This window comes from Chenopodium quinoa, unplaced genomic scaffold (genome assembly GCF_001683475.1).
Source record: "Chenopodium quinoa cultivar QQ74 unplaced genomic scaffold, ASM168347v1, whole genome shotgun sequence".
NCBI lineage: Eukaryota > Viridiplantae > Streptophyta > Magnoliopsida > Caryophyllales > Amaranthaceae > Chenopodium > Chenopodium quinoa.
The window spans coordinates 3561094-3587556 of record NW_018744813.1 but is presented as its reverse complement, the minus strand read 5'-3'; the positions used below and the strand labels follow the sequence as shown (position 1 = coordinate 3587556).

The 26463-nt window shown below is 37.6% G+C and overlaps 1 long non-coding RNA gene across 1 annotated transcript; it reads left to right on the top strand.

Moving 5' to 3' along the window:
• The first annotated feature begins 23185 nt into the window (after positions 1-23185).
• Positions 23186-26176, top strand: LOC110704000. Its single transcript, XR_002507833.1, has 3 exons — positions 23186-23543; positions 23667-23740; positions 26011-26176. It is a non-coding gene; the product is annotated as an uncharacterized LOC110704000 (long non-coding RNA).
• The last annotated feature ends 287 nt before the right edge of the window (positions 26177-26463 follow it).

The following is a 26463-nucleotide window of genomic DNA, read 5'->3' as shown; positions in this document are numbered from 1 at the left end:
TGATGGCACTTTAACAGAACAATCATGGCCCACTTTATTACACTTAGAGCAAAAGGGTGGAGTCCATTCATAAACAACCTTGAGTTCCAGAGTTTCCTTCGAGGGGCGTTCCACAAACACAGATTTAGGCAATGGCTTGGTAATATCAATTTCTATTAGAACTCTAGCAAAAGAAACTATTAGTTGTCTTGTAGTACATTCATCAGAGCAAATTGGTACACCAAGCAAACTACCAATACCCCTAAGAGTTTCAGGACCCCAGCAATTTAAAGGTAAGTTTGGGAACTTAACCCAAATAGGAACTCAAAATCTCAGCACCAAAATCAAATTTAGGACTCCAAGGTTTAATGATTGTTGGTTTTCCCATGAACATATGCGGACCAGAACAAAGAATAGTATCCTTATCACTAACTGAGACACAATTAATGATAAAATACCCATCATCATGCCAAAAAAATTTTGGTTGTTTCACATCATGCCATTGTTGAACTATGAAACGATGAACAGCAGCAATAGTAGGGTAATGACCAACAACATAAAAAACTAAAGCATTAGACCATTTCCTATTACCTTCCACAAGTTCAGATTCCTTAAGCTGAGCAACCTGCTTCCCATTCTGAACAATCGGCGCAACGAAGAACAGAGGTGCTCCCTTAGCAGCTAGCTTCCCTGAAAAAGAGCTTCGATCTTCACCATCCTTATGTGCATTCTGTTCCGGGGAAGGTACAGAGTGAGAATCAGTGATAGCTGGTTCAGATCGATGAGCAGCCGCTTCATCATCCAATGGAAAAGTACAACTAGAAACCCTAGGTATTGTTTTATTGAAATTCGAAGATGTTGGTCTAGCAATGGCTTCAAAAAATTGGGAAATAGTTTCAGCATCACTCCGAGGAATAGATCCACAGGCCGGATTGACAAGTGCCGGCGCCGGAGTGACAAGCTCGTCCACCTCCTGAATCAGGCTTGGAACAAAAGTTGTACCTGAGTTCCGCAAATTCTGTTAAATTTCATCAGTAGAACTTCTAAGCAATACTAATTGGGGTGTAGAGTTATTTTTCTTCTTCTTCTTAGCCATCAAAGCTCAAGATTGATGAAGAAACCGATCAAAATCGATTAACCATGGAGAAGAGGAAGAAGAGAGAAAGTCAACGAAAGTAAACCCCAATGTGTATGATGAGGAACTTAAACTAAAGCAAACTCAACTAATAAAGGTTTGTAATTGTTTGATTAGTTTAGGTGAATTTGGTCATGGTGATGGAAGAAGTAACCGGAACTAAGAAGACATGAAGAGATCTTTATTTAAAAAGTTAAACAAAATAGAGGAAGAGTTCTCTAACAAGAACTGAGCTCTCTAACAAGAATTGAGTTCCTTAACAGGAACGTTCCCTAACAGGAACTTGAAAACAGCAAGCCTAAGATCTTTGGTGGAACTAAGTAATCTTGGATCCCAAGTAACTTACCTGTACAACGGCGCGGCGCATCAATTCAATTTAGTTAAGGTTTTTGTCTTCTAGATTGTTGTTAATATGTTAAGTAGGTTAATGCACGAAGTTTTTTAGAAGCGTGGCAAGTTGGCTTGGTAAATTAATTAATATGGAAAATATAAAAGATAGATTTTAGGAAAAGATTATCTAAAGAGTTTGTTTCTTCAAATCGGTTTGTTAAAAAGATAATTCTTTATAATAAATATCTTTTCTATCTTATTTTCCGGAAAAGATTTTCTTCAAAATTGATTTACATAAAACCGTGTTTAAAGATAATTTAAGTTAACTTATTTATCATTTAGAAAACCTACTTTCTATGCAAGTCCTACTTGTATAAATAGTAGAGATTGAAATGGTTTAAGGTTTTGCGAGTTTATGCGTGGAGAAATCACTGAGCATTAATAGAGTAAGTTTACCAAGCTTCTAACTTGTCATATTAGTTTCGGATTTCGTGCATAGCTTGCCTATCATATACTAGGTGTCATACATTTGTATTGGTTGGGCTATTTGGGTGAGTTTGTTATATTTTTACATCGCATACAGGTTGTGTAAGCTTCTAGTGTGAAGTTGAGAGTTTTGTACTTTGGTAGTACGAGTGAATCTAAGTGTGGTACTTAGATTCGGTAGGATAGGGTCCTATCAAGTAGCAAGTGTGGAAATTGTATTTAAAGGTCTGTGTTAATAGGTTGTAACTTGGTGTTTGCCCTATTATAGTGAAGTGGTTTGTGTTTGAAATCTCTAAGGTAGGGTCGAGGTTTTACTTCTAGTAGGGCTCTGGAAGGTTTCCTCGTAAAATCTGTTTGTTCTTGCAAGTTCCTATATGCATTGTTTAAATATTCCGCAAATGTAGCAATTAGGAACTCGATACAATTCACACCCCCTCTTTTATTAATCGTCTCAACTAACAATTGGTATCAGAGCAAGGTTCTCACGTGTAAGCAGATAACTTTGCTGAGTAAGTTCCCGGAGAGATGAATTACAAGGAGAAACTTGAAGAAGGGTATTCCACCCAACGTCTACCTATGTTCAATGGTAAGTTTTACACTTACTGGAAGAACAGGATGGAGATCTTCATCAAGGCAGAAAATTAGCAGGTTTGGCGTGTTATTGAATCTGGCGATTTTAAAATAACTTCAACCAATGAAAAGAACGAGGTTGCTCCTAAACTTATATCTGATTATGATAAAGATGATTATCATAAACTTGAATTAAATGCTTTAGCCATAAAGTATTTATATTGTGGACTTGGACCTCATGAACATAATCGTATCATGGGATGCAAGTCTGGTAAACAGATTTGCGATCTACTAGAGGTAACTCATGAAGGTACTAATGACGTAAAATGTTCTAAGATTGATTTATTGATGTCTAGATCTGAAAGGTTTGAAATGCAGTCTAAGGAATCTATAGAGGAAATGTTTACTAGGTTCAATGATATTATTAATGAATTGAATTCCCTTGGCAGACACATTCCTATTGATAAACAGGCAAGGAAGATCTTAAGGAGCCTACCGCAAGATGAACGCTGGAGATCCAAGGTTATTGCCATGCAGGAAGCTAAAGACTTCACCAAGTTTAACATGGAACAACTAGCTGGGATCGTTGATGACTCATGAACTTCACCTGAGTTCCAAACACTGAGAGTTCCAAGAATAAGATTCTTGCACTTATGGCTCAAGACTTAGAGGAATTAGAAGTTGATGAGGAAGAGATGGCAATGCTAGTAAGAAGATTTAAGAGGATGATGAACAACAAGAAGTTCAATAGGAACAAGAAGTACACAAGTTCCAGGAACACAACTTGGTTCAAGTGTGGGTCTAAAGATCATTTCATTAAGGATTGTCCAGTACCAGATGGTGATAAAGGAAAGACAAAAGGCAAGGATCTATCCAAGGAGTCAAGAGTCTATAAACCTTATTTCACCAAAGACAATGTGAAGAAAGCTATGCTAGCTGCCTGGGGAGATTCAGAGGAAGAGGAAGATCAACCGTCAGAGGAAACTGACCATCTATGTTTGATGGCAAAGACATATGAAAAAGCAAAACTGAAGGAACTAGAATCAGAGGTATGGTTTTCTCAAAAAGAACAAAGACATTTCTCTAAATAAAACTTAATATTTGCTGTTTTGGAAATTTAAGAAGAATTGAAAGAATTACATAGAGCTAAACAGCAAAGTGATGAAGCTTTGGTTACTTTTAAAGAAAACAGTGAGTGGGTTGATAATATGAAATTTGATATTCAATATAGGTTCTTTAGTCTGTTTGATGATAATAATTATCTGAAAGAAACTATAAACAGGTTGAAACATGATAACATAATGTTAAATGTGGAACTATCCTTGATTAAACTCTGTCTTGATGATCCTGATTATGAAGTTCCTCCACTTGCCTAATATCCGAATTTTGAAAAACTAAAATCTTATTTGGAAGATTTAAGATCGGATAAGGCAAGACTTGAGAGGGAACTTGTGAAAGCCAGGAAAGGCAAACAACTTGTAGAATACAGAGTTCCAGATTGGATCACCAAAGCTCAAACCAAAAGAACTGAAGGTTTGGGTTTCAAAAAGAAGTTCCAAAAGGAAAAGAAGTATGTTAACCTGCCTAGTAGTATTGTTTGTTATTTCTGTGGCAATACATGACATAAATAGGTTAAGTGTCCTAAGAAAGAACAGAGTACACAGAAAAATGAAAAACATGTAGAACAGATCTGGAACAAGAAGAGTGAACCTGCTGCTGTTACACAGGAACCCAAGGAAACCTGGGTTCCTGACACTAACGTATGATTTCTCTTGCAGGTTCTAGTGAGGGGGAACAACACTTGGTACCTCGACAGTGGTTGTTCTAAGCACATGACTGGAGACAAATCTAGAATTCTGTCACTGGATGCCTACTATGGGGGAACTGTGACCTTTGGTGATAACATGAAAGGAGATATAGTTGCTATTGGCAAGGTAGGAAGGTCAAGTTCCCATGTTATTGATAATGTATTTTTAGTTGAGGGTCTCAAACACAACTTGTTAAGTATTTCATAATTGTGTGACAAAGGTAACTCTGTAAGCTTTACTTCCAGTAAATGCAGAATCATTCACAATGACACTGGAACATTATTTTAGAAGGAACTCGTAAAGGGAACACATATGTTGTTGATCTTAACGAGGTTCCTAACAGTAGTTTAACATGTCTCAGTGTTATTGAGGATGATCCTCTATTATGGCACAAGAGATTTGGCCATGCAAGCTTTACTTTACTTGATAAACTTAGATCTAAGGAACTAGTGGAAGGACTTCCTTGCATTAATTTCCTGTATGACAAAGTGTGTGATGCTTGTGTTAGAGGAAAGCAGACTCGAATTTCTTTCAAGTCCAAGAAAATAGTAAGTACCAAAAGACCTTTGGAACTTATTCATATGGATCTATGTGGTCCTATGAGAATCCAAAGTAGAAGTGGTAAGAAATATGTAATGGTTATTGTTGATGATTTTTCAAGGTTTACTTGGGTTTTCTTTCTTGTTAGAAAAGATGAGACATTTGATGAATTTGTAGCTTTTGTAAAGATAGAACAGAGAAGAACAGGTAATCCATTGATTCACCTCATATCAGATCATGGAACAAAATTTGAAAACTCAAAGTTTGATAAATTTTGCACTAAGCATGGAATGGACCACAACTTCTCTGCACCAAGGACTCCACAACTGAATGGAGTTGCGGAACGCAAGAATAGAAGCCTTGAAGATATGGCGAGAACAATGCTGAAATCAAGTGGACTGCCTAGGAACATCTTGGTAGAAGCAGTGAACACAGCTTGCTATATTCTTAACAGAGTATCTGTTAGAGCCATCACCAACAAAACTCCTTATGAGCTAATCAAAGGGAGAAAGCCTAATATTTCTTATTTTAAATCTTTTGAATGCAAATGCTTTGTTCATAACAATGGTAAAAGGAACTTGGGAAAGTTTGATGAACGCAGTGATGAGGCAGTATTCTTAGGATATGCCTCAAATATTAAAGCCTATAGAGTTTATAATAAGAGAACAATTTGTGTTGAGGAATTTGTACATATTATATTCGATGAAACTAAACAGTTAAATGATGTACAGGATTGTGATGATGATTTTGAAGTTGGACTTGTGCGCAAGCCAAATCCAGATGAGGAATCAACATCATTGCAGAGGGAAGAAGATGAAAATGTAGAAGAAACAAATCCAGAAGTAAATGCAGAATCCAAAATGGAGAATGCACATGGAACTCTACCTCAAGAACAAAATCAAGATCTGGTTAAGGAACATCCTGTTGAAGTTCCAACTGAGACTCAAGATCAAGTTCCTACAGAAGAACTAGTTAACAATAATCAGGAACAGTTGTATCCAGTCAAGGATTTTACACAAAAGCAATGGAAATATCAGAAATCACATCCAGTGGATACAATCATGAGTGATATTACAAATGGAACTTAGACTAGATCTCAGCTTAGAAACTTCTGTGCAATCTATGCATTCCTCACTTCTATGGAACCTAAGAACTATGTTGAAGCTTTAACTGACGCAGACTGGATTAATGCTATGCAAGATGAATTAAATGAGTTTGAAAGAAATAAAGTCTGGCATCTAGAACATAGACCCAAGGATAAGAAGACTATAGGTCTAAAGTGGGTGTTTAGGAACAAGCTAGATGAGCATGGTATTATTGTCAGGAACAAAGCAAGACTTGTGGTTCAGGGTTTCAATCAACAAGAAGGAATAGACTATGAAGAAACATTTTCACAAGTGGCCAGGTTAGAGGCTATTCGTTTACTTATTGCTTTTGCTGCTTATATGGGATTCACGTTGTTCAAAATGGATGTTAAATGTGCATTTCTAAATGGATTCTTAAATGAAGAATTCTATGTGGAACACCCTCCTGGATTTGAAAATCCAGAGTTCCCAAACCATGTCTAAAAGCTTGACAAAGCTCTTTATGGGCTGAAGCAAGCTCCTAGATCATGGTATGAAAGATTGTCTAAGTTCCTACTGCAAAATTGTTTTAAACGTGGTAAAATAGATAAAACTTTGTTTTTAAAATCAAATGGAACTGACATATTAGTTGTACAAATTTATGTTGATGATATTTTATTTGGTGCAACCACTACTACAAATTCCTTGTTTTTTCCACGCTTTATGTTCGACATTGTGTCCAAGCCGTCAGCATGAAAATTTTAATCCCATGTTTAGTCAACGCTTTTATTTTTCGAAATAATATTTCGGCAGGTAACAGCGTCAAGAGTTCCACTTGCCAAGCACGTGACCTGATGGGAAGCCCGTAAAAACTGAAGTTCACAACACCACTTGTCAGCCAACCCTAATTCGTTTCGTCTTCCATAATCTCATCTCCAAAAATCGCAATAGATTTGTCAAATTCAGCTTCGAATTGTAGAAATTTCTCTACTTTTCCATCGGTTTTATTAACTATATTGGGATCTTTGTTTCATTTCCATCATATCATCAAAATTTCGTTTCTTTTTCATTCAGATTGAATTGGGATTTTTTTTTATGTCAAGATTTTGGAGCATTAGAAGATTCCTTATTGAAGATCACCAATTGAATTAGATGATTAGTTTAATTTTGATGTTCATACCTTTAGTTGGGTAATTTTAATCTTATTCAGTAAGATTTATCTTAGCATTTGGGCATAATACATGTCAACAATTTTTTTTCTTCAAATTGGGTTTAGGCTTGCAATTCGCCTTGCTCGATGGTTTAAATCTGTGACGACTAATCCCAATTTGCTCAATGTCTACATATTTTAGGTATATGTTGGTTTCTCTAAACTTCTTTGGATTGACTCTAACCATGAGTTCAACTCCACATTCTCTTACCTCTCCTCTAATCTCCTTTTTTTTTTTTTTGAAGGGGGAGATTAAAATTCATTAATAATAAGCCATACGAAACTTACATAAGAAATCGTAATCGAACAATACAAAGACAAAAGAACCAATTACAAATTCGAAATAAAATAAACTACAATTGCTCGCGAAAAATGACTTTTTGAAATATCCTTGGCTCATATAACGATGTCCTATGTAGCCTCTTGCAAGGGGGTTTGGAAATATGTTATAGTTTTTGACGCGAACCTTTATTGGCTCAGAAACCTGTACTCCTCGACCTGAAATCAAAATTGATGTCGTACACTTCACCACTGACAAGACAATCTCCGATTCAAACACGGATATCGGCATGGAAGCATAACCCTTTAGCCCAAACCAACAGAATATCAAACCAAAGCCCCATAGCCAAAAAACCCGGCTCAAATCCTGCACCGCACACCGATCTGCACACCCCATAGCACACCAACACTCCTCTAATCTCCTTAATGTGTATCTTAATTGAGAAAATAGCAATTGCCCTCCAATTGTTTGATGAAATGACTGTAAAAATATATTTTCTTGAAACACTATTGTATAAGGGTATGCTAAAGGGGGGAAATTGGGAATGGTTAATTTTGTTATTCGACAAAATCCTAATCGTTATTTGGTATCTTAGGCTGTTATGATTGTGGTTATTATCAAATGGGTTATTATGATTATGGGTCTCTTTTTTTTATAAATTAAAAATTGTATGATCTATTGCAAATCATCTCATATTTCTACCTTGGGCTTGCAAGCTAATTATATATGTCTAAAATTTTGTCAGGCTTAATTTAAACGAGCTTGCTTTCTCAGATTTTCATGAGTTAAAATTGATTATTGAACAAAAGCTAATTATTACATTCTAATATTGTTTATGATTTTTATATCTTCTTTTTGCAATCTTATTGCCTATGTATACAGGTCATTATTGGGATAAATGGTGATGAAAGTGATATGTTTGTTGACTTGTTATGTACTTTATTTTGATGTACAATTAGGATGCATGTTTACTATGAAGAATTAAGCCTCACCATTATGGTTGAATGGCTGTTCAGATACCAAGCTTAATTAAACCATTTGAAAAAAGTACGGGTGGATTCAACCTAGTTTCTAGGATATATGATTAGTATCCAAATCACTTTTTTGACTTTGAATATGACCATGTGGATATTTTCTTGTTTTTCTTTCTCAATTTCAATCTCAATTTATTTATTTGTTTAGTTTCACTATATAGAACGTTATAACTTTTTTTCAAACCATATTCTTATCGTGCAATGGTGTTTCTATCTTATACATAGTATGTAATATGATTTTGAGTTATTCATGTCTCACTGTTTTAGTTAGACTTTGTTATAATTTTTGTTTCTCGGCTTATATTTAATTAATCTTACTTTCACTTCTATATCCTCCCTTTCTTAGTTGATTTTTCAAGATATTATTGTTGGTGAGCTGCTAGTACTGACCTTCATCCATTTTTGATTTTGGTGGGCTATTGGCTTGAGTTAGGATATTGCAATTAGAAACAATATTATTTCACTAAGTTGTGACTTGTATATCAAAGCAAAACCTAAAAGAAAAGAAGTCATACAATCAATAGTTACTCTTTGCTGGTTCATGAGAATAACATGAGTCCGATGTATGTACTTATGCCTGTCGTGGACTCTTGGCAGAAGTTCCCAGGATAGAAGAGCAAATAAAGTAAGATGAAAGAGCTTGTCTCAAAGAATGGGGTAGAGCTTCGTCAGAACATACATGATTCTTGCAATGGGAATAGAACTTATTGAAGCAATATAAATAGGTAACTTGCTATCAGCATTTAAAAACTAGTTTATATTGTGTTCCTATTTGTTTTCCAACAACGCTTAATCCTCTTTATTGAGGAGCTTTGGACCCTACTTTTGCCTCAGAACAAATGGAACTAAAAGTTTCTAAGGTCAAAGAAGAGATGTTAGCCGCATTCTATCGTTGGTTGGCTAATTTAACAGACAGTTTTATTAGTATCCTTAACAGGAACGTTCCCTAACAGGAACTTGAAGATAGCAAGCCTAAGATCTTTGGTGGAACTTAGTAATCTTGGAGCCTAAGTAACTTACCTGTACAAAGGCGCGGCGCAGCATTTCATTTTAGTTAAGGTTTTTATCTTCTAGATTATTGTTAATATGTTAAGTAGGTTAATGCACGAAGTTTATTAGAAGCGTGGCAAGTTGGCTTGGTAAATTAATTAATATGGAAAATATATAAGATAGATTTTAGGAAAAGATTTTCTAAAGAGTTTGTTTCTTAAAATCGGTTTGTTAAATAGATAATTCTTTTTAATAAATATCTTTTCTATCGTATTTTCCAGAAAAGATTTTCTTCAAAATTGATTTACATAAAACCGTGTTTAAAGATAAGTTAAGTTATCTTATGTATCTTTTAGAAAACCTACTTGCTATACAAGTCCTACTTGTATAAATAGTAGATATTGAAATGGTTTAAGGTTTTGCGAGTTTATGCGTAGAGAAATCACTGAGCATTAATAGAGTAAGTTTACAAAGCTTCTAACTTGTCATATTAATTTCGAATTTCATGCATAGCTTGCCTATCATATACTAGGTGTCATACATTTGTATTGGTTGGGTTATTTGGGTGAGTTTGTTATATTTTTACATCGCATACAGGTTGTGTAAGCTTCTACTGTGAAGCTGAGAGTTTTGTACTTTGGTAGTACGAGTGAATCTATGTGTGGTACTTAGATTGGGTAGGATAGGGTCCTATCAATTAGCAAGTGTGGAACTTGTATTTAAAGGTCTGTGTTAATAGGTTGTAACTTGGTGTTTGGCCTATTATAGTGAAGTGGTTTGTGTTTGAAATCCCTAAGGTAGGATCGAGGTTTTACTTCCTGTTGGGCCCTAGAAGGTTTTCTCGTAAAATCTTTGTGTTCTTGCAAGTTCCTGCATGCATTGTTTTATTATTCTGTAAAAGTAGCCATTATGAACTCGATACAATTCACCCCCTCTTGTATTAATCGTCTCAACTAACAATCCGAGATTGTTGAATTCACCAAACCATGGAAGCGAATTTTTCTAAATTCGCGGTGTCCCATCCACTCACGCCAACCCTTCACGGTTAGGCTTCCGCGCGGTGCATCCGGACAATTAACCATGGACCCTCTATTGACTAACCCATATCCCAAACTTTAGAGAACTAGAGCCATGGTTAGGTTGCAAACTCATTGCATCATGATTGTGCCTACTTGACTAATTGCGTATTATTGGTTGTGCATCCTCTATGTGTTTTTCCTAACCGTTTGTTTGACTTGTGTTGAGATTAAATAACTTGATTTATGACTAAAAGAACTTTTCCTAATTAATTAATTAATTTGAGTAATTAAAGTCTAATAATTTAATCAGAGTTGACTTAGTACGACTTTAGGAATACCTTGTACAGTAATAATACCGAAAACGGTTCCAAATTGACGTTCCAGCAATGGCGCCAAGATTTAAACTGCAGCGCCACTCTGTGGAGCATAGTGCCTGGCAACAGTCCTGTTGTCTGGCGCTACACTACAAAGAGAGGCGCCAGTCCTGTCGTTTTGGCGACAGTTCGGTTTGTTGCTCGATTCATCACCTTATGTCTAGTTGAACAGTTTTCTAGTCGATTCAGTTAATTTTTACTGATAAGAATACCTTGTCAAGTCCTTAATCGAGTCTATGCACTAAGTCCCATGGTCTTGCACAAGAGTCAAAGCATGTCACTTACACTCACTATATAAAGCACACACTAATGTACACTTTAACCATGTCTAAGGTAGTCTTGTATGTGTGTATTTTCCGTCATTTTTTTTAGGGGGGTAAGTCGGATATTAATCCTCCAATTAAACCACTTGTTTGAACCCTATACTTAACTCCCAAAAATGTATACCTTATTTTTGCAAAAAATATGCACCTATTTTTTTTTTCTTTTTCCAAACCATAAATTCAAAGTCAATTTGAGTCAAGTCATCAAAACAAAAATGGTTTAAGTTACAGCGCGTGGTCAAGAAAGGAAGGGCGTTTGATCAAAGACAACATATCTATTCAAGTCCAACTTTTCGACAAACCGATCGCTCGTAAAAGGAAAGCTAAGACAATAATGGCAACTCAAGAGGAAGTTAATGAGCTCGGGAATCAATTGGTAATTGTGACTGAGGCTTTAAAGGTTTTAACCCTCAAAATCGATGATCTTGTGAAGCAACAACAGATGGACCTCATGCTGAGCAAACTGTCTAGTAACTATAAGTTTCAAGGAATTAGCTCACAAGGGGTCTCGATGGACAAGGATCTTCTTACGCAGAAGTTCAATGCCAATGACATCCCGAAATTCAAAGCGATGGACAACCCTTACTTTCACTTAAGAGCCTTCGAATCAATAATTAGTATTAAGGGCATTGACAAGAAGGTGTTTCCCTCTTTGTTATCCCTATCCCTCAAAACCATTTGCCAACAATGGTTCTTTTCTCTTGAGAAAGAAAGAACCTCTACTTGGGAGTCTATAGTAAACGCTTTCATTGATAGATACAAGTGCAACATTCAAGTTGAGACTGACTATAGGGAACTTAAAATCCTCAAACATAAGGAGAATGAATGTTTCACCTCTTTCTTCAACAAATGGAGAGAAACCTCTGCTAAGATGATTGAGGTACCAAGCAAAAAAGAATGTGTGAGAATATTCATCAAAAACCTTCAAGAGAAGTACTCCAAACATCTCAAATACCAGAATAATCTCCATACCTTCAAGGCTGTCTATGACATTGGAATCAATATTGAAGACGACCTGGCTAAGCTGAAAGTTGCTATCAGTAACTCCAACAGTGGATGGAAAGGCAAGAAGAACTACAATCCTTCTTCTTCCAAAACCACCCACTCAAATAATGTTATACCTTTAACTTAAGTGAAGTCCTTGCTATGAATAATCAAGGACAAAAGAAACCATTTAGGAGGAATTTTACTCCTATAGGTATGAGTTATGACACTGCATTTGACCGATTAAATGCAAAAGGTCTTATAACTCCTATTGGACCATTTGGGGACCCACCAGTCGAGAAGAGGACGGCTAATTATAACCCCAATGCACATTGCAAATATCACCAAGGTAGGGGCCATCTTACCGAAAATTATTGGAAGCTTAAGGAAGCTATCCAAGTTTTAATCGATAACAACAACCTACCATTACCACCTGCCAGTAAGAAGCCGAGTATTGATAATGCACCTCTCGCTCACTCTTTGGCCATCTCTGATGAAGAAAATGAGGTTGATCCCTCATCTCTCATCAAGCCTAGCGAGGAAATCTATGCTATTGAAGAAGAGGAGGAGATGTTTTTCGATGCCATGGATGACTTTCCTGAACTAGCAAGTAAAGAGGATATACAATTGCTTACATTGTCCATGTTGGAAGGATCAAACTTGCTGCGTGAAGCTCTTAAAGTCGCAAAGAAACAATTAGAGGAGCTTCAGAAAAAGTGTGACAAGTTTCCACCCACGAAAAATAAACCCAGGAGAGAGTTCACACCCATGGGAATGACCTATGATTCTACTTTTGATCGCCTATTTGATCAAGGACTAATCAAACCCATTGACCCTACCGAGGATCCAACACAAGAAAAGCGATCTTCAAGGTGGGATCCCAATTCCTATTGCAAGTACCATCAAGGAAACGGTCATGCCACGAATGAATGCTACAGGTTTCAAAACCTCATTCAAGATATCTCATGGAAGCAAACAAGATCCCATTGCCTCTAGCTAGCGAGAAAATGAAGAAGGCCTTTTCTCTGCAAGTAATTGATAAACCCAAGAAGAGTAATAGACTCTATACTCCAATTGGGATCTATATGCTCAAATGTTCAATATGCTCTCCGAGATTGGCGAGGTCAAACCTCTCGAACCGAGACCATTTGAATCATTAAAAAGGACAGATAGGTTCTACTGTCAATACCATCAATTAGGGGGTCACACTATTGAAAACAGTTTTAAATTTAAAGATTTAATTAAGAAAATGATTGATGACAAAAGGCTAGTCCAAATTCCACAAGAGGAAGACATAAGCTAAGTATTAATGGAGTTTGGGACAGTGATGAAGAAGACGTTTACTTAAAAGACATGGTAGGACCTCCACCTTCAGTGTCATATGCCATGGATGACTTCTGGGTTGAAGAAGATTCATATGTAGATATCCTCACAAGATCCGGGAGAATGCAACCTCCTATTTTGACATAATCTATACCAACTACGTAGCAAGTTCCCATACCTATCATAAAAGACAATGATATTGTCAAACAGTTCAAGAAAACCAAGGTTGAAATGAATGTATGGAAGCTTCTAGCAACATCTCGAGAACATAGGTTGGCAGTGATGAATGCCTTGGATAAGATAGGGATAGATTCTAACACCACTCCTAAGGGGTTGGCTAACTTCCTTACGAGTGATCTCCCTTGTCCTATCAACTTGATCACCTTTTCCGACAAGGATTTACCTCCAGAAGGTGACAAGCATTATAAAGCATTAAACCTCACAGTAGTTTTCAAGAGAATGAACGTCCCTATGACTCTTGTAGACAATGGATCGGCCATTAATGTCTGTCCACTCAAAACTGCGAGGATGCTAGGCATAAGAGATGACGACCTAACCCCGTTAACACAACGAATAAGAGCTTACGACAACACTCGTCGTCAAGCTCTTGGCAAGATCACTATAAATATAACGGCGGGAGCAATAGAACACACTACTACATTCCAAGTAGTAGATATTAAGGCTTAATTTATTGTTGGGACGCCCTTGGATTCATGACCTAAAGCCCGTCCCTTCATCAATCCACCAATAGGTAAAGGCCATAGTTAGAGGAATTCCCATTACGATCGATGCTTCACCCATGAGGATTAAAGCCATAGAAAATCCAATAATTAATGTGGAGCACGATGAAGATGATGAAGATTTGTGTGGCTTTAATGAAGAGGTATCCTTATTCGAGTAGGTTGAAAGGACCCCTCTCTGCCACGACTCCCATTCCAATATGATAGTGAACGCTATTCTGAAGAAACAAGGACATTTTCCTGGGATGACTCTAGGAAAGAAGAAAGGAATAGCAAAATCGCTGGAATCACCTGGCCTCCCTAAATTAGAAACTTTTGGACTTGGTTTTGAACCGACTCGGGAAGATCTCAAGCGAGCCAAGGAAAAGTCAAAAGCACGTAGGAACGCTCGCATCCAAAATAAAGCAATCCCAATGGATCAGTATCCTCTTACCCTCAATGGACAATTCATAAAGGAAGGAGAGGACTATCCATGCTACGAATTTCCCGAACCTTTTGTCGTAAATGGCATAAGGCAACTGGATTCGAAATTTTCCTAGATTGCTATTTTATATATGAAATCCCAACTCCTATCCACAAGGAGAAAATACCCACATTCTTTGACTTTAATGTCATGGGACTACTATTTGGGCGAGAAAAAGATGAGCCAACGTACATAGAGGATAACTCCTCGCTCATCCAAACGGTCCTAAAAGCGAAAGCTTTGATCCCTCAAAGCTCATCACTCTAGTAGAAGGATTACTACAAGGGTGGCGCAAGACCATCAAGGTGACTACTCCAAGCGGAAGGAAAATATCCATCACAACGGGGCAAGGACCGATGTTCGAAGAGTCGTCTGGGTCAGAGTCAGAGTCTTTTCCCGTAGAGTCATCTAAATCTTTAGTTGTAGCACCCTCTTCTTCTTTCTCTTCCCCTAGGATAGTTAGCGATCAAGTTCCTGAGGACATATCTCTCTTCGATGTAATGATTTCCGAATTTAACAATATGTCTTCTTCCCCTTACTCCTCGTGCTTTTCTTTAACCCAAGATGACGAGCATTGCTTAACTAACAATAATAATGACAAAGAACTTATTAAAGCAATGGAAACACTTGAAAAGAAAACACCGATAATTGAGGAAACTGAGACGATTGATATCTCAAATGATTCAACCAATAAAAGAGAAGTTAAAATCGGATTAACACATAATGAACAAGAAAGAAGCGATTTAATCAATCTACTTAAAGAATTCATCGATGTATTCACTTGGTCATATGAAGATATGCCAGGCATTAATAGAGAAATAGCTCAACACACCATACCGCTAATTCTAGGAATGATACCTGTAAAAAAAAAAAGTTGCGTCGAATGAAACCCGACGTAGCTCTTAAAATAAAAGAAGATGTCGAAAAACAAATAACTGGAGGTTTTATCAAGGTATCCAAATACCCTGAATGGGTCGCCAACGTCGTCCGGTTCCAAAAAAGGGTGGAAGGGTAAGAAAGTATGTCGACTATCGAGATCTAAATAAGGCAATTTAAAAGGACGACTTCCCTTTACCACACATCATTATTCAAGTAGATAACACAGCGAATCAAGCACTTCTCTCGTTCATGGATGGATACGCGGGGTATAATCAAATTCTCATGGCAGAAGAAGACATGGAGAAAACAACTTTCATAACACCATGGGGTATTTACTGCCACACGGTAATGCCATTCGGGTTGAAAAACGCGGGTGCTACATACCAACGAGCAGCGATGCCTTGCTCCATGACATGATGCACAAAGAATTTGAGGTATATGTGGAGGATATGATTGTGAAATCAAAAGATCACCTAGGCCATCAAATAGCCTTGAGAAAATTCATTAAAAGGCTAAGAAAATACAACATGAGGTTGAATCCATCCATGTGTGCTTTTGGAGTCACCTCAGGCAAGCTTTTGGGTTAGGTCATAAGCTCTAGAGAAATAAAGATAGACCCAACCAAAATCAAGGCAATCATGTCAATGCCACCGCCAAAAACCGAGAAGCAAATTCGAGGATTTATTGGCCGGTTGCAATACATAAGCAGGTTCATATCAAAATTGACAACAAGATGTGAACCAATTTTCAAAAAGCTTAAAAAGAATTTACCAGTAATATGGGATGACGAGTGTCAAAAAGCATTTGAAAAGATCAAAGCCTATCTCGCAAATCCTCCCATATTGGCACCAGCACTTCCGGGAATACCTCATAGGTTGTACTTGACAGTCACCAAAGAAACAATGGGAGCCATGCTAGCACAAGAAATAGAAGGCAAAGAAAATGCGATCTACTATCTGAGCAAAAAGATGCCCGAGTATGAAGTACGCTATACACTACTTGAGAAATTGTGCCTTGCAGACTGTCTTTGTAGTTTCCCGATTGGATCCACTCAAGTATTTATTCGAGAAATCTACACTTAATGGGCGCATATCAAGATGGAAAGTCAACTTAGCTCAGTTCGATGTAAGATTCATGCCTCAAAAAGCACTATTGTTTTAGATTTTCTAGCGGACTTTCCAATAGAAGATTCGACGCCAATACATGACCATGATTTCCCAGATGAAGACTTGATGGTCACCGAGGACGATACTTGGACCTTATACTTCGACGGAGCCTCAAACCAAAAGGGATGTGGCGTTGGAGTATTACTAGTATCACCTAAAGAAGATCATGTTCCAATCTCCATAAAAGCTTGATTTCGACGTTACCAACAACGCTGCTGAATATGAAGCATGCGTGGTAGGCCTTGAAACAGCTTTGGCATTGGGAGTGAAAAAATTACAAATATTCAGGGACTCTTCATTGATCATCAATCAAATCTCTAAGAGATGGAAAGTAAGGAGCGAAAGTCTAGCCCCTTACCAAACTTATCTGGAAACTCTCACTAATCAGTTAGAGAAGATGGAATACACGTATCTACCTTGAGAAGAAAATCAATTTGTTGATGCCTTAGCAAGACTAGCCTCAATGGTCAGGATTCCTACGGAAATCGAGCAAATGCCTCTAACTATAGAAAAACGGCATAAACCAGCTTATATTCAAGCTATAGAAGATGATGAAGTGATCCAAGATGAAGAAGAAGAAGAACCGTGGTATACAGATATACTTAATTATTTCACCAAAGGAGAATACCCTCCCCATGCTGACAAAAGAGAAAAACGAGCATTACGACTCTTGGCTTCCCAATACGTACTCATAAACAACCAGTTACACAAAAGGGTACCTAAGGGTCGAGCTCCCTTGTGTGTGGGAAAAAGGATGCTCAAAGAGCAATGAGGATAGTCCACGAAGGAATTTGTGGAACTCACGTAAATGGCAAAATGCTAGTCCAAAAGATAATGAGAGAAGGATACTATTGGACTACCATGAATAGGGATTGTCATCAATACATAAGAAGATTCCCTAAGTGCCAAATTTACGCCAATTTACAACATGTTCCTCCATCTCTACTCTACACCTACACTTCGCCATGGCCATTCTCTACATGGGGAATTGACATCATTGGTAAGATCACTCCCCCAAGAACAGGAGGTCACGAATATATCTTAGTAGCAATTGATTACTTCACAAAGTGGGTCGAAGCACAATCATACGCTAAAATCACTACAAAACATGTAGCACTCTTTATCGAAAGAAATATTATTTGTCGATATGGAGTCCCACATGAAAAGATAAGTGACAATGGAACTCACTTTCAAGCTGAGTGTGAAGAATTGCTACAAAAATATGGCATTCAACATCATCTATCTTCTCCTTATAGACCTCAGGAAAACAGAGCAGTCGAAGCGGCTAATAAAAATTTAAAGACTATCATCGAGAAAATGACAGAAAATTACAAGGATTTGCCTGACAAACTCCACTTCGCATTATGGGGTTATCGCACGTCAATTCGCAAATCAACAGGAAATACCCCATTTTCCTTGGTTTATGGAATGGATGTCGTACAACCTCTAGAGCTAGAGATACCATCTCTACGCATTGCATTAGAAAGCAAACTCGATGAAGTTGAATGGACTAGGGCGAGATATGAGGAACTAATTCTACTTGATGATAAACGACTAGAAGCTCTACATCATACTCAATGCTATCAAACTAGTATAGCTAGGCATTTTAATAAGAAGGTCAAGATAAGAAACATCAAAGTAGAAGACTTGGTGTTAAAAGCATTAAGGAAGAATGTTCTAGATCCAAGGGGGAAATTTAAGCCTAATTGGTCTGGACCCTATATTGTCAAAACAATCCTATCAGGAGGTGCAGCAAAATTAACTGATATGGATGGCAATGAGTTCTCGAACATGACAAATCTTGACCATCTTAAAAAGTACTATCCATAATTACTTGAGTAGGACACTCAAGAGTGCTACGTTTGGCCTAATTCCTTAAGAAAGGATACGTAGGCAACCCTTTACAGGTGCAGCCACTATATTTTTTTCAAACCTCGCATCCCAGACTCAATAATAAATTTGACAGAAAATCGATGAAACATCGATGTCACATAATAACTACCGGGGCTAGCCGATGAACCTTAGCGCCAGATGACAATGTATGTCGCCTGACGCCAGACTGTCGCAGCTGGCGCTAGTCGTAAAAGCGTGGTGCCATTTTTCTAGAAAGTACTTGAGAATATTTCGGTGTTTTTCGGAAAATTTTCCACTTCCATAATCCAAAACATTTCTGGAAAATTAATTTTTCAGTTTTCATTGCTTTAATAAATTAAATTTAAAGGGGATAATTTAATTAAAAAGGCTGCAATTTCATTAATAAAATAAATTAACAATTACATTATTGATGGAATTTAAATAAAGCTTAAATAAATTACTTTAAATTTAAAACTAAGTCTAATAATTGAAAGCAATGCTTTAATCTTTTTTCTCTTTCTTTGCTCTCTTTCAATTTTTATCTGCATCCTTTTCTTCATCCATAACTTTAGCTAGTAGGCATCCTTTAGAGGACCTACATTCAATTTTAGAGTAATAGTTTCTCCCTTAGCTAGGACCCCATGTTTCTTCTCTACCCAAGCCTTCTTCTATGAAGTGTCAGGTTTTCTCTTCCCTTTATCCTTCGTAGAGCTTTTCTTCCTAGGTATTGTAGCTGTTTTGAACTCAACTCTTTCAGCCAAGCGTTCCTTAACGGGAATCACTTTGTCACCTAGACGACTCTTCACATCAGTTTTACTCTGATTTTTCTTCATGTCCTTTGAAGGTTTCTTCAAAAGCCACTTCTTCACATCACTGGGCAAGGAAGGAAGAACCTTTTGGGTAATCACTTCCCATAAAGGTCTAGCGCTCCAATAAGCATCAAATTTGTCTACTTCTTGAGACACGGGAAATTCATAGGGACGACGAAGATCCCCGAAAGGAATTGTTTGAAGTAAGCCGTACTGTCTTTTTACCCTGCAGGGATAATAAAAAGTCATTTTGGACAAGCTTGGAAGACGGTATAAGGGTTGCTTGTTGACACCAATCATCTTTTCTATTTTCCACAAAGGGATGACCCACTTGATGTTAAAGTTGCAAGAGCCAAAGACCTTCTTCCATTCATGGCGCCCTATCTTAGAGAAGCGTTTCTTCCTTCTCACAAAGTAGTTTGGAGTGTAATTTTCAACATTGTCCGGAGGACTAATTAATTATAGTCTTTCCATTAGCCACATCTGTAAAAAAAAATTCAATGCAAATAAATTAATTTTACTATACAAAAATATGTTTTTGATTTCTGTAATTAAAAATATTATTTTTCTACCTGTAATAAAATTGGAGAGCCTCGAAAAGGCGCTTTTGGATTCTTCTTTAATTCATCAAGACTAAGCATAGTCCCTCCAACAATTAATGGCATTGGATTTCTCCCATATTCAATCTACTCCAAGACACTTGATATGATTACTTGGCCCTCATTAGCTCTACCACTAGTGAGAAGATATTGATTAAGCATGAAAAACAGGAATGCTCTTCTTCTATAAACATGAAAAGACTCAGAATAAGGTCTATCAAAATAATGGCGAGCAAATTCTTTCAAATTAACTATGCTACCAACTACCATATTTGTTAGATCTTTGTCTATTAAATTAAAGAAGCGCTCAAAATCCTGGTGCTTACCAAAGAAGGGGATGTTTCTTCTTACTAGGATGTTTTATTCTAATCGTCTATAGAGTTTTGAGCTAGTGATCACTACAAAGTAGCCTCGGACTGGACTAGAGTACGTTCTTTTGCGCTTTCCGTTGATCGAAGTAGGGCAAGTCTCAGTCTTGTATTGGAGGTTGAGAATAGGTCCTTAACGACCGATAGATAGGATCTCGCTAGGCTGCGGATGCCTCCGTCTGTCCCAACCCAAGGCTATTTTCCATGCCTGCCGCTCTGATGGATGTAAAGTTTTGAAAGACTTTTTCATGGTAATTACTATTTGCTTCAGTTGGGTGTGGAAGTACTAATGGAGGAAGGCCAACCCACGACAGCTGACGGCGGATTAAGGGCGTGTATAATAATATTCATTTATTCTAGGGATTACTACAAGATCTAATGCAGGGAAGCCTAAGATAGCACCGAATTCTTCCGACAAAGGGCTAATTTCATCATACCCTAGTCTAAAACAATGAGTATCCACATCCCAATATTCTAAGGCGGTATGAATAAATCTACATCAAGATCTACCCCCTTGACACCATAAATACCCCCCATATGAAAAACGTCTAACTCTTTTCTCTCCTTGGTAGTTAGAGACCGACACCCTTCATGAGTGAAGTTGGTACAACTTTTAGAGACTAAAGACATGATTATTTTTTTTCAAAAGCTAAGGTTATATTTAATATGATGAAATTATGAAGAAAATCGGCTGGGCAGGGGGCTATTTATGCACAAAATCGCCACATTTTCAATCCGGAAAGGATTCGGAGTCAGCGCTCATCAGCGCCAGACGCCAAACATTGGCGGCTATTGCCAGAGCCTAGCGCCGAACGCTAAGAGTTAGCGCCTGGCGCTAACCCAAAACGCGTGACGCCAGATGGCGCTGACGTGTCTTATCGTACGAGCTTTTCAAAACCGCGTTTTTTGGTCTGACTCGAGTCTGACCAATGACTTTACGATCTTTTATTCTTTTTATCCCTTTTTTCTAAATTATATTTTCCCTTTTTTTCTTAATTAATATATCAATCATATTATTTTTTGGATTTTATTTAGACTTAATTTTTAAGTTTTTGTAAATCCAATATTTTTATTTTTTATTTTTTCATTTTTCTTTTGAGGGAGAAAGTCGGATACCCTCCGTCAATAATAAAAATGACGGAATTTTTGCGCAAAATTATTTACCACAATTCTTTGCACACACAAACATACAAATAAAAATGAAAAAATGTTAATAAACTCATAGTAGTATGTATATACAAATATGTCTAATAAATGAGTCTAAATAAAGGAAAAGTTCTATACAAAGTCAAAATAATAAAAAAGCACAGGAATAAACTACGGTGCCGGAGGACATACACCTATCAGGTCATAAAACTGCGCAGTAACCTCTCCACCAGCACCAGCTCCGCTCCAGTCTCCTCGGGAGGTGGAAAACTCAGCACAGGACCCGTCCACCCAAGACCAACCTGAGGCTGAGGCTGCGGAGGCTGCTGCGATGACGAGCCAACCTCGTACATCCCACCACCTCTAAGAGCCGAGGTAGCCTCTCCCTGGCCCACCGGCGCAGCGTGTGCACCCTCAGATGAAGAACATGAGCCCTCCACTGCTTCGGTCAGGGCAGCATTAGAACGACCACCCCGGGCACCAGAACCAGTACGGCGACCTCTCGAGCTAAACCTCGTCGGCTCTCTCCGCACCTCAGGTCTCGTACAGGTACAAGAAGGAATGAGCTGACCCTGCAAGAAGAAACTAAGTCAGAAACAATCAAAATAGAAGCGATAATGCAAAAATAAGAAAGGAAACTATCTCCTGGACGGCGTCGTCACGACGACAGGTAGCCACATTCCCCATCCAAACGAACTGGCTCCGGAAGGCATCTATGCACCGTGCCATCGCCGTGACCACCTCGCGCGAGAACTGTCAAGGAAATAAAGTCAGTAATGATGCATAACATATATGGACAAAAATTACAAATAAATAAAGCTCACCCGAGTCTGGTGACGAGGAATCGACCGCTACATGAAGCGCTCACCCTCAGGAGCCGGAGGAATCGTCTCCTCGATCGGCCCGTATGTCCCCTGATAATGGATGGACATACGAGGTGGCACAAACTCAGTAGGTCTAGCCTGACAAAAGCAAATCAAAGTTAGTAAAACATTCCTTGGGGGCTACATAACGTAAGGTAAAAGATGAAAATCATACCGCCACCTCATCGGCCAGTACAGGGACTGGAGCTAACAACGGCAGTAGCTCCTTCTCTTAGCACCGCCCAGGGATCGTATAAGATCGCCAAGGGGTACCAGCTCTCTCTGACATGCTCACCAACCTCGCGGCATTGAACATATGACTCAGTGGAGGAGCAGGAACGACGAAAGTGTCCGAGGAATGCTGAATAGCAACCCTCTCTCCAAGATATGCGACTGCTCCATATGTCCCTAAGAAATATCGACGCTCAGCAGTATACTACGCCGCTAACCTAGGGACAACCAAGCCGATCCACGGCCAGTACTGCACGTCAGGTTCCTGCAAAGAATGCCTATCAGATAAGAATTCATCAAAGGTAATATGAAAGTTTTAAAATATGCAAAGAACCATACCGAGATGATCTGATCCCGGACATAAGCAGTAGACATTCCAGCACGGCGGCGTCCCCAAGAGGCGCTCACTGGAAATCTGCGTGGCGACAGTCTCGCAGGCGCAATTGAGGGAAAGTACTCGTAGAACCAGATCTACGAAAGGCAAAAAGCATCAGCAAGTGCTAACCAAAGCATCACTAGGTGAAAAAATTAAATTGGCACCGCCCTAAGGCCACCGGTTCTTAAGAACCAGTAGGAAAAAAAGTGGGAAAAAACGAGGGAAGGGAATTGCCACCGGTTCAAAGAGAACCGGTGGGTAAAATACTAAACCCACCGGTTCAAACCGGTGGCTTTACTATTTTTTTTTTTTAAAAAAACCGCCCCATAAATACCCAAATAAACCCTACTCTTCTCAGCCGCTCTACTTCTCTTTCTCTCTCCTTCTCTCTCTTCTCTGTTCGTCTCCTTCTTTCTCTTTCGATCTCATCTCCTTCTTTTTCTTTCGATCTCTTCTCCTTCGTTCTCATCTCCTTCTCTCTCTTTTTCTCTTTCGTTCTTCCCCGATGCTTGTCCAATTAATTGAATACCACCTTCGATCTCATCCCCTTCTTGTTCGATCTACATCAACATCAACAACAGTTTCTGGTTATTTTTCGAGGTTAGGATTTAATTTTTGGGTTTAATTCGATTTTGTACTTTTTAGGGATTGATTTTCGAAATTGCTTTGAGCAATTGATTATTCTGGTTTAGATAGGTTTTAATCGATTTTCTTGGATTTTAGGTGATTTCTGGGTTGTTTTATTTTTAAATTGCTTTCGATCTCATCTCCTATTGAAGATGATGAAGATTTTGAAGGTATATTTATTAACTTTGCCTTTTTTGAATTTTATTTGAAATGTTCTAAATAATATTCTGAATTAAGCTGTTGTTTCTGTACATATATTTGTATGAAATTTGGTTAGTATGTGTATTTAAAGATGTAATCTTTATGCTGCTTGCATTTATTTGAAGGTGGAAATCTTATATTGTTTGATTTATTTTGAATAATATTCTGAATTAAGCTTGTTATTAGTCTTATGATGTTTGATTTATTGTGAAATTGGCTTCATTGTCATTGGATTGAGCATGCATATCGAAGTGGAGTATTGGCAGAAACTATCTTAGATCATTAATTTGATAGATTGAACTATTGAAGCTTTAATGATTAATTGAATAGTTTCAGTTTCTGTCATATCTGATTTGGATATTGAAATTTGATTGTAGTGGATATTGGAGCTAATTCTCTACCGAAGTTGTAGGAAGTTGAAGTAATATTAGAATATTGGCAGATTGAGAATGTAATTGGCAGATTGAGGTTGAGCATGTCAGTAGAATGGTATATTGATTCTTTTTAGTTTCATGCATCCATATGCTTCTTGACTCAAATTATTGCTTGCTTGAATGTGTTGCACTTATCTCCTTGTGCAATTTGGAGACTACTTTGAGAAATTATTCACACTTAACCTCTAGAGACAGCATCATGGTGGCATATAACAACAATAAGTATTACGTTGACATTATTGAAACAAAGCCCTCTCATACTATCAGTATAATCGAGACAGACTGTGAGGTGGACTTTACCCCTCCTCTTGATTATAAAGAGCCTGAAAGACCTGCAATATCTGCTCCTGGCAAGGCACAACTCAATGTTTGCACAATCACTTTACTCTCTTTTCCTTAGTTAGGTATCAAATAGTTCTTCATGTTTTGTCCACTAATTAGAAGTGCATAAATAAATTGAACTATTAGCCAATGGTAGGAGCTACTTGATGAGAATCATGAAACTGCAGTAATGCTATTGAAGCAATTATTTTGTATTATTTGGTTAACATATTGTGAATGAGCTTGGTCCCTTTAAAATTTTCCTAATAACAATGATTTTGTTGTTAATCTATACAAGTAGCTTAAAACAATATCAAATCTCTTTGATGTTGTCTTCTTGATTTTCTTTGAGACACTTATTTAAGAGAATTTGGTTAACATATTGTGAATATTGGTTTGTTTCTTTTCTTTATGTTAGGATTATTAATTCTATTTTTAAAGAAAGAGGAATTAAGGTTACAAATACCCCTGTTGTTTTGATTGATGATGTTGTAGATTTGTCGATTGGGCTTAGCTTGCTGTATTGCTTTGCTTTGGTGTTAATTCTATGATTGTTGGGTTATTAAAACTATGATTGTGTTGAAGTGGGATTGATTTGCTTTGGTGTAATTTGAGTATAAAGAAACTAATTTCAAAGTGGATTTTAAAATAGGTTTTGATTATATTGTTTGGGGGTGGTAATTTGAGTAGAAAGGGAGCCAGTATCATATTGAATTGTTATGCTTGGTGTAATTTGGCTCTCTTGAAAATGAATTGGTTATGCTTTGGTATAATTTGAGTTGAGTAAATGTCAATATCACATTCAATTTAGGCTATCATCTTATTGTTATTTACATGTGTTAATGATGCATTTTGAAATTCTGTTAGCTCCCGTTGATTTTTCTATTAAGTTTTGTAGAAATTTCTGTAATTTAAGATAAGATACTAATTCTTTCTACTTCAGTTTTTGGTAAAAAAATAAATAAATAAAAATTATTTTGCTGAATTCGCTATACGTAAATCATTGGGTGAATTTGCTGACTTAGCTACTGTCGCCCTGCCGAGGCTACCGTTGCAGCTGGTCTAGAAAGGTTTGCAGCTACTGCTGCCCTGCCGAGCCTGTTGCTGCTGCTGGCCTCGAAAGGTTGCAGCTACTACTGCCCTATCAAGGCTGCTGTTGCAGCATCCCTACCAAGGCTGCAACTGCTACTACTCTACCAAGGCTACTTGTTATGCTTGATTATTAATCTATAACCTTTGAGGAAAGCAAAGTAATGGATGGAGGAGGGGGAGGTGGGTTATAGGAGAGGCTGAATAAACAATTATGTTGGTCCTTTCTCCGTGTTAAAAATCTTTTAGAATATGAAAATGTATTTTTCCAAGCCTTTTCTTCTCAGTCTTCCTCACTGCATGTATATATGGTTGAATTTAAGGTAGTATTGCTCTGCTTGTTGTCTTTGATTAATACACACTTCGAGATCCCTTATCTTTGTTTGTTGATGCAGGTGGCTGTCGGAAGATGTTATCTATACGCAAGGCTGCTGCTGCAGTTGCTGCCTTGCCAGGTGTTATATTGGTGATTTGGTGTGACTTGTATTTAACAGTGACTTGTATTTTTTTTTTGGACCAAACTTGTAATATTACAACCTTTTTTTAATGAAAATATGTAAGTTTATATATATGTTAGTGTTTATATATCAATTTAATTGAAAAAATGCAAAAAAAAATAATTTTTTTTTTTTGCCATTATTGGCACCGGTTTTGAACAAGAACCGGTGCCAAAAACCCCTTTAAAAAAAGTGGGAATGGGTTATTCCCACCGGTTTTAAACCGGTGGATTTATATCTGACTATTGCCACCCCCCAAATGCCCACGGGTTCAAAACCGGTGGCATAGGGGGGTTTTAACCGGTGGCCAAATGCTATTTTCTCCTAGTGCATAGAGCTAAACTTTATGGG